Source organism: Desmodus rotundus, chromosome 5, assembly GCF_022682495.2.
Source record: "Desmodus rotundus isolate HL8 chromosome 5, HLdesRot8A.1, whole genome shotgun sequence".
Lineage (NCBI taxonomy): Eukaryota > Metazoa > Chordata > Mammalia > Chiroptera > Phyllostomidae > Desmodus > Desmodus rotundus.
This window is the reverse complement of record NC_071391.1, coordinates 64,990,911-65,000,291: the sequence shown is the minus strand read 5'-3', so window position 1 is coordinate 65,000,291 and position 9,381 is coordinate 64,990,911.

Genomic DNA, 9,381 nt, shown 5'->3' with positions numbered 1-9,381 from the left:
AATAAGATCAGATGTCAAAAAAAGAAAAAAGAACAAACTACAATTTTGGTAATCATTTCTACTTTTAAAAATTCTCTATTTTATTGACTTGTACACTTGGTTTTATTTTCCTTTATTTAGGAAAGAGAAGAAAGATTGGCCAACTCCTTTTATGAGGCCGATTGAACCTCATCGGCATGATGAACCCTCACACCAAAACTTGCTGAGAGCAGCACAATGAAAGCAGATTACGGGTCAGTGTCACCTGTGAACACAGATGCAAGAACCCAACATGTATCAACAGACTACACTCAGTAATGACTGAAAGAATATAGCATATGGTGACCAATTATGGTTGGTTAATTCTTAGAAATGCAAATTGAAAATTTTATCTTAGAAAAATCTAATAGTGTAATTTCCCGTACAAACACACTAAAGAAGGAAGTACTTATGAACATTTCAACAGATGCAGAAAAAGCATTCATTAACGTTCTGTACTTATTTTTGACTTAAGCTAGTAGAGAACTAGAAATAGAAAGGAACTTCCTTAATGTGACAGAAAGGTATTTATCTTTTTATCTGGAGAAATTCGTAAAGCATTTGCTTTAAGATTAGGGACAGTACAAAAATACGTGCTGTGATAATGCTCTATATGACATTGGCGTTTCAGGGCAATATAATAAAATAGGAAAGAACACTAAGAAATATAAAGATTGGATGGGAAGAGATTAAACTATCATTTGTGTTATGATTTAAATAGAAGACTAAAGAAAATAAACACACTTAAAAGTAACAAGGTTAAATGAGTTTGCTGATTATGAGATCAATATGCAAAAATCAGTAGCATTTCTCAATACCAGTGATAATAAAATCAAGAAGATAATAGATAATAAGTTACCACCCAAAAAGTGCAACAAAACTATAAAATATCAAGACCTTAATAGACAAAAATTCACAAGACCATTACAGAAGAACATTTTAGAACTCTACCAAAGATATAGAGAGCTGAATTAATAGTGAGATAAATCATCTTCGTGAGTGAGAACGCAGTATTTAAAGATAAAAATTTCCCCCAAACTTAATTCTAAGTAAAGTCACAGCCCCCTTAGGGGAAATCCTGCTCCCCTCCTACTTTGCATGAACCCTCCATTGAGTGAGTCTTGGTAGAAGGCAGGGCCCTTCCTCCTTCTGTGGAAGTGGGAGAAGGGCCAGGCACTCCTTGCTCTTTGGAAGCTAACACATGAGTATGTAACCTTAACTCACATATAAAATTCTCTTACTCATGACTCGGAATCTGGAGTGAGTAGTACGGTGATGCAGGGAGAATTCAGAAGGCTTTTCACTGTGGCAGCATCCTGCCAGGGGCTACCTGCAATGTAACCCTGTCTTTCATTCTGCAGCCAGGCCCCCTTTGGTTATTGCCCATTTTTTTGAGCCTGTTTCTCTAGCTTCCTTCAAGAGAGCTCCTGTGATCTTCTGTTCTGTTATCTTCTCCAGTAAATTCACTTCTGTATTAAATTAGCCAGAACCAGTCTCTGTTGCTTGCAGTCAAGAACTTGGAACTGGGAACCTTGCCAAAATGATTCTCAAATTTATGTGGAAGAATACGAGTTCATGAGTACTGAAGACCAAGGGTCAGCAAACTCTTTCTGTAAAAGGCCACATGCTAAACATTTTAAGCTTTGGTGGCTGGCTGCAACTACTCATCTCTGCTGTCTTATTGCTCAAAAGCAGCTGTAGAAAGTATGTAAGCAAATGGGTGTGATCGTGTTCTAATAAAACTTTATTTACAAAAATAGAGGGCAGTGTTTGGCCCATGGGTTGTAGTTCCTTCATTCTTGATTAAGATAATCATGAATAAGAATAGCAAAGAGGAGACAATTTCACTCGACTAGATAGTCAGACATATTACCCAGGCATAGTAGGTAAATAAAGTGATACTGGCATAGAAACACACAGATGGATCATTGGGCAGAATGAAACCTACAAAGAGGCATATGAACATTTGGGTTGTTGAAACATTTTGTAGGAAAAATTGGTTCACTATATGGAAAAAAATAAATTAGATCCCTACCTCAGGCAAAATATAAACACAAGCTCCAAAACAAAAAATTAGTAAAGCGCTAAATACTGAAGTTTAAAATTGCTAGTAGAAAATGTAGAATATCTTTAGGGCTTTGCGGTAGGGAAGAAACATAATGGTTAGGCCAGTATTAAACTATTTCGCATTCCGAGAGGACTCATCAGCAGAGAAAGTGATTGTGTTATGAAAGCAAGTTAGCCTGGAGCTGAAGTCTGTGTGGTTATTTTAGGTGAGCACACTACCATTCAAAGAACCAAGGACTAGAGTCTGTGCCCAGGTGGCCGAACAATTGTCAAGGCTATAAAAAGAAAGGAAGACCAGGCTGAACGACCAGGCCAAAGGCCAGGAAATGAGTGGTTTTTGTGTTGACAACAATAATGGGAAATCCGGAAGGGTCAGAATATGGAGCCAAAAAGCAATATGAGGTTCTGGTCAATGACTCTGTAAACAATTATCGCTTTCAGGGACAAGAGTGAAGCAAGTGACCAAGTCTAGACACAGAGTTGGATATTCGGTAATATTGTTTTTATTTTATATATATCCTTGATGTTATCTTATTGGCAAGATAGTAAAAAAGACTGGAAACATAAACATGGCTTCAAACCCAAGTGCCCTCACATACAAGCTGTGAGCATTTCCTCACCAATGAAATGAATGAAATAGCACACGTCTTTCAGCACTGTCCTAACGGAATGCAAGTATATAGGGTGGATTGACGATGGTTACAAATTCTCTGTCACGTTCTCCCATAGAGACAAGGAGTTTATTTTCCCTCACTTTTTATCTAGGCTGACTGGCACTGTGTCTGCTTTAGTCAACAGAACTTGGAAGAAGTGATACTTCTGCATTTTCCTTCTTGGAAATGGTGGGTCTGGGGATTCAGCCAGAATTCTGTTCTGCATAAAGAAGAGAACATTTGTAGAGAGAGAGAGCAGTGCCAGCTCTTCTGTCATCCATGCCAAGGCACCAGCCATGAGAGTGAAGCCACCTTGCACATTCCAGTGCAGCCATCATCTGACTGAAGACATGAGAGACCCCAAACAAGACCAGCAGAAGAACCACCTAGTCAATCCACAGAATTGGATGATAAGAAGTGGTTGTAGTAGTTCAAGACACTAAGTTTTGGGTTTATTTGCTATGTAGTCATAGACAACCAAAGAGTATATTAAGCAACCATCAGAGTACTTGTTATGTACAGTATTCCAAGCAATTATTTAAAGCATTTATGCTAGCAATTATTATCCCTGTGAGCCCACCATATGAATAAGTCATTCAGGAAAAGCCAATTTCCAGTTGATGCTTTTTCAGGCTACTGATTTATACACCAATTAATTAATTCCTTCATTCAACAAATATTAAATGGGTGACTATGTTACATGCTTTTATAGGTACAAAACAGCTAAATTCCCTGCCTGAAAGGAATTAAGATGATATCCTTTAGTCTGTTAGTGATATGATGGCTATTAAGATAACCAGAATATTAGGATTTAACTAAAAAGGCCTGTTTGCTATGAACATGAGAGAAATGAAGTTTAGCCCTGGCTGGTGTGGCTCTGTGGTTGAGTGCTGGCCTGCGAACCAAAGGGTTGCTGGTTTGATTCCCAGTCTAGGTCACATGCCTGGGTTGTAGGCCAGGTCTCCAGTAGGGGGCGGGAGAGAGGCAACCACATATTGATGTTTCCTCTCTTTCTCCTTCCCTTCCCCTTTCTAAAAAATAAATAAATAAAATCTTAAAAAAAAGAAATGAAGTTCAAAAGAAATCTGTCCCATGTAGGTTATAATTAACATCTTTCTAAGTACTAATCCTTAACAAGCTGAATAGAAACCATTTAGCTATTTGAAGTTTAAATTAGCCTCTATCTTACCTATCATTCTTGAATTATACCATCACCTTCTAGAAGATATCTAAAACAAAAATTTTAATTGAGCAAGTTCACTCCAATGTTCATTCATTCAACAATTCAACAAGTATTTATTAGACAACTTCTATGTGCCAGTGATTGTGCTAATCATTATTCCTAACTCTGAACAATTCAGATAGACTTTGCCTTTTCTGTCAAGAACTCTACTTTTTAGCCATAGCTGGTGTGGCTCAGTAGATCAAGTGCCAGCCTGGGAGCAAGGGGTAGCTGCTTGGATTCCCAGTCAGGCCACATGCCTGGGTTGTGGGCCAGGCCCCCAGTAGGGGGCGCATGAAAGGCAACCACACATTGATGTTTTTCTCTCTCTTTCTCCCTTCCTTCCCCTTTGAAAATAAACACATAAAATCTTAAAAAGAAAAAAAAAAAGAACTCTACTTTTTATAACAATATCACGGGGGAGAATCTTTTTAAAAAAAGAATGAGATCAATCATGTTTTCTATACCAGAATGATTCCTTTGATTAAGAGATTTCAACTACTTACTTTGGGGTAGATTCTTCTCTGAATATCATCTAATTATAGGTAACCGAGATAGTGTAATTAAGTATTAAGCTTGGACTTTCAGTCCATTATTTAAGGTTCCCAAACTTTTCTATATAGTTATTTGTTTTTATTCAGGACTAGGTGAACTTACTAGTTTGAGAAGCAAGAAAAGAAGACTCTCAAATGCAGTCGTATGACACTGAGGTAGTTATCAAAGTGTCTTTTAAGTAAATGTCTAGCCCATTACACATGCGCACACACACACAAACTTGACAATCACCTTTATCAAAGTCTGGGAGAGCGAGTCCACCCTTTGTAATCACTGGTTCTTGGTCCTAAAGTCTATAATCCTTAGAGAAATCCTCAGGAAAAGATGACAGGGACAAAAGACAGTGTTGTTCCTTTCAATTTAACTACCTTTGGTAATCATAAGGCCGTGTTTCTTATGCACCAATAAAAGCTGCAACAGCAGATCACAGCTGTCCCTTAGCTGACAGGTCGAAGTGCAATTCACCATCCTCTTCATGCTGGCGAGTAATCAGAGTTACTATTTCACACGCTCAGGATGACCAGTGAGTAAGTTGGCAGGGCTCATGCTGCATGACAGCTTTCTATACTTGCAGAAATTATAACATTTACTCCCAAAGAAACAGTTGTGGTCACCAGGTCATGGTGTACAGATTCATCTGTCACCTAAACAGTAAAGCACTAACTCTGAACTCACCTTTTGTTGGTTGAGGCATTGACTTCTGGGCTGTGATGGCAAAGAGGGTACAAACTAGAACTTATTTTTGCTGATTCATACAATATTTTTATTATAACAACTATACTTTTAGTTAGAATGAATATATAGCCTGTGGTTTAAATATAAATGGTTTTTTTAAGAGAAAGGGTGACCCCCCGTGGCAGTTTTAAAACATGACTGAAGAATCTTTAGCACGTGCATCAAGGTGGATGTATAGCCACTTATATTTACTGTGGGTGGCCTCGTGCTACTCTGACAGTAGAGTGCAGCAGGAGGGATGCTATGGGACTTCTGAGGCTAGATGGAAAAGGCTGTTCAGCTTCTCCTTGTTTGTGGTAACACTTGCTGTTGAAGCCCTGAGCCACCATGTATGAAGTCTGATTCACCTTAAGATCTGATTGCTGGAGAGGTCCTGTGTAGGCAATAGGGTTGACAGTCCCAGCTGAGCCTAGATTGCCAGCCATCCACACCAAGGTGGCAGGCGTGAGTGAAGCCATCTTGGACCCTCCAAACCAGTCATCTGCCCCAAATGCACAAGGGATGCTGTGTTTCCGTAGGAAACAAAAGAATCCTATGAAGCCTTGCCCAGATTCCTGACCAACAAAATCACTTAATTAATATTTAATTAAATATTTAATAAAGTAATGGTTATTTGAATCCACTATTTAAGGTAGTTAAAAAAAATTTTTAAGTGTGCTTATCTTTGAATATTGGCATTACAAGTAATTTTATTTTCCTTTATTTCCATTTAATGTATTTTCTCAGTATTTCATCATGAACATACATTTTTAGTACTAATATTGAATATAATTTTTAAAATTAAAACAATTTAAAAAATTCAAATAATATTAAACATATATGTAATTTATAATTATTAGAATTCTAACTGCAAAAGCATTTTTCCAATTTTATTCTATTTTATCAATATTTTATTTTTTATTGAATTGATCAGGGTGACATTGGGTAATAACACCAGAGAGGTTTCACGTGCACAACTCAATAAAATATCCCCTGCACACTGCATTATGTGCTCAGCACCCAAAGTCTCTTTCTGTCCCCGTTTACCCCCACTTTGCCCACTTCCGCCCCATTCCCTTTCCCTCTGACTATCAGCAATCTGTCGTCTGTGTCTGTGTGTCATTCATATATGTGTACATATGTATATACATATGATATACCTTAATCCCTTCACTATTTAACATGGTTTTTAATGCAATGATAGATAATTGGAACACACCTTGTGCTAATTCAGGTTCTCTAAAAAGCAGATGTCAAGATGAGATTAGATGTGCAAGAGATTTATTGCTAGGCAACCTTCACTATATTTAGGAAGGATCAAAGGGGAAGTTGCAGAGTAGGCGGGGAGAGCCATGAGACCATGGTGCAGATCTGGGGGCTGTGAAGTCTTAGGATACACCACAGTTCTGAGAAAGTTTGGCCAGGCTGATGGAGGTCTCAAATCTGTTAGAGAGGTCTTATTTATCCAGAATACTTAACCATCAAACCGGAGTTTTGGACTTGTGTGTTATATGTGGTATTGTAGGATTTGTAGAATGTAGCTCAAAAACTCATTAAAATAATTCAGAATCCCAATATTAGAGCTTTCTTTCTCTCACATTGCATAGTTTATTATAAAACTTAAAATGTTGTATTATAATATTTTCTGGAGTATCTGCTTTATTTATTAGACTTAGAGATTCTTGAAAAAGCGTTCTATGTATTTTTCACCTTTGCATTTCTTTACTCCTGAAGTTCCCGACGCAATGAGTGTTTGTAGAATGGCTAACTGAGAAAAATTGTCAAATTATATTTTCTGTGTAGTTTTCAGAATAAATTGTAATTATTTGGTTTATTTCCAAGTTCATTGTTAATGAAATATCTGAATGTTTATTACTTTAAAAAATATGTTGCAAATATACTTCTAAATAATCATAGTAAATACAATCACAATGGAAACCTAGGAAATTTTTTTTTACACTTTGCTATTCCTACCTTGGTAACTTGGTAAGTATTTTTTATAGTGTTGTCAACTAGTACTGGCCTCCTGCCTTTTCCTGAAGGATTATGGATGGAAGAGTTTGTAATTCATAAAGCTGAGGTTTTAGTTGCCTTCCGAGGACACTAATCTCATCTTGGGAGTTCCTTACCTAAAACCTTCTGTCTTTGTAGCCTATCGCAGTAGTTTCCAGATTTCTGGATTTCATGGACCAGTCTCATTGACAATATCGGGGCACTGCCATTTATTTGGCAATGCCTGAAGACATCTTTGGTTGCCACGACTGAGGATGTTCTACTGGCATCTAGAAGGGAAGGACAGGGATACTGCTTGGCATTCAACCATGCGCAGGGCAGCCTCCGGCGGAGAATTACCCAGTTGAACATGCCAATAGCGCTGGAGTTAAGAACCTTTACTTATGTGCACCGATGTGGACACATTCAACAATCTTGTGCTGTACGGTCACAAATGGTTAAAATAGTAATTATAGTAATTTTATACGTGTATTTTAGCACAATTTTTTAAAAAGAAGATGAGATACGATAGTCTAGGGAAAATTTCTATTTACAAGTCAGCTTTATGCTATTTTGATAGGAATAAAATATTTAACTTCTTTGCTTCGGTTAGAGCTTAACTTCCTGTTAAGATTGGAGTGTGTGGTGAGACACAAAACAGAGCTCATATCTCAGGTGCCATCAGAGAGCCAGTCTGCTTACTATGCAGGGTTTTTTAAACAACATACATCAACCAACTGGCTAACATAAGCAAGAGACAAAATTTATTAGAAGGTAAGGCAGTCACTTGCAAAACCTGGAGGAGAAGCCTTATGCCTAAACTGTTGGTAGGACAGAACCCAGGGCAACTTCAGGGATTCATTGGGGTGAAGGAATGAATAGGTAGTGTCTCCAGAACCCACTGCCAGGATGGATTAACCTCCGGTGTTTTCAGCGGAGTGTCTGATAGGCCAGACTGGCTTCTGTACTCCCTTAGCAGCCCAGGCAGTGTGTGGCGTCCTAAGTGATGTTTCTGTATACTGTCCCTGTCTCCCAAAGTAGAATGAAAGGATGCTGGGCAGGAGAAAACAATTGATATCCATTTCAACTGCAAAATAAATACTGCTTTCTGCTGCCCAAACCAAAATGCAAACAGGCAAACAACCAAAAATATGCTTTAATTACTTCTATATTTGCTTATATAAACCTTATGGAAATCGTTTAGCCTCTCTTCATTTGTTTCGTCCTCTATTAAATGAGGAACTCGAAGTCAATGACTTCTAACTTCCTTTGCATTCTGTTATTATAGTCTTACTACCTTAGGTTTTCAAAGGATATTTGAATTCCTATTTGCATATGCTTCAGGCATATGCAAATGTCTAGGCATTACATTTGCCCCTTCATCAGAACTATCCCCAGAATGGCTTCCTGATGGCTTTGGTGATAGTGTGTGCGTGTGTGTAAGAAAGTAAATTCCAATTCTTTATCCCTCTATTTATAGAGCCAACTGTGCCCGGGTATGGGACAGGTAGAGGCGGAAGAGAGGCTGAAAAGGCAAAGCCTCTTTGCCAGCGATGTGTTCTGCTACAGGGTTTAGCCCTGCGTGGAGAATGATTCTTCCAGAGAAACACATTAGAGAGTCACCGTGTATGGAAAGGGAGCTCTGGAGGTGTGTGGACTTTAGGAAAATGAGTTAGTGGAGGAAGCCAGAATGAACGGAGTCCAGGAACTTGAGGATTAGGGAGAGACGTGGTAGGATGTTGGAGCCCACAAAAGTAAGTGGCCAGTGAGAAATTTCTGATGCTGGGATAGGTAAGGGATTTGAAGGATGGGGATAATATCTGGTTATATTTTCATTCAACTCACTGTCTTTGTGCAATGTACAATATCCCTGTGGAGGCAAGTCTTCAGCAATGCCAATAGCCTCACAAAGCCTTGTAGTACTCACTTAGAGAAAGTTAAAGAGGAAAGGGTGAGGCTGATATCTTGGTTGGCATGATGAAGGGAACACAGGGCAGCTGTGGAAGGAGAGACACTGCGGATTCAGGAGGTCAGGGCTAAGAACATGGAGCCAGAAGGGACTATGGGAATGTAAAACCTTGAGAATTCACATGCATTTTGTGGGAAGAACTGGATTTTCCAGAATACTTAGAGTAAGAGCTTGCACCAAAGGGTAAGAGG